Source organism: Gavialis gangeticus, unplaced genomic scaffold, assembly GCF_001723915.1.
Source record: "Gavialis gangeticus isolate Ggan-Ray unplaced genomic scaffold, GavGan_comp1, whole genome shotgun sequence".
Taxonomy (NCBI): domain Eukaryota; kingdom Metazoa; phylum Chordata; order Crocodylia; family Gavialidae; genus Gavialis; species Gavialis gangeticus.
In genome coordinates, this window is record NW_017729014.1 from 23,336,620 (window position 1) to 23,337,042 (window position 423).

Consider the following 423-nt stretch of genomic DNA (forward strand, 5'->3'; position numbering starts at 1 on the left):
TCGCCGCCCTGCCGTCATAGCCACGCCCCTTCCCTGGAGGCTCCGCCCACCGAGCCGGCTCGCCGCGCAGCAACGTCGCCGCCCTGCCGTCATAGCCACGCCCCTTCCCTGGAGGCTCCGCCCACCGAGCCGGCTCGCCGCGCAGCAACGTCGCCGCCCTGCCGTCATAGCCACGCCCCTTCCCTGGAGGCTCCGCCCACCGAGCCGGCTCGCCGCGCAGCAACGTCGCCGCCCTGCCGTCATAGCCACGCCCCTTCCCTGGAGGCTCCGCCCACCGAGCCGGCTCGCCGCGCAGCAACGTCGCCGCCCTGCCGTCATAGCCACGCCCCTTCCCTGGAGGCTCCGCCCACCGAGCCGGCTCGCCGCGCGGCAACGTCGCCGCCCTGCCGTCATAGCCACGCCCCCTCCCCGGAGGCCCCGCCT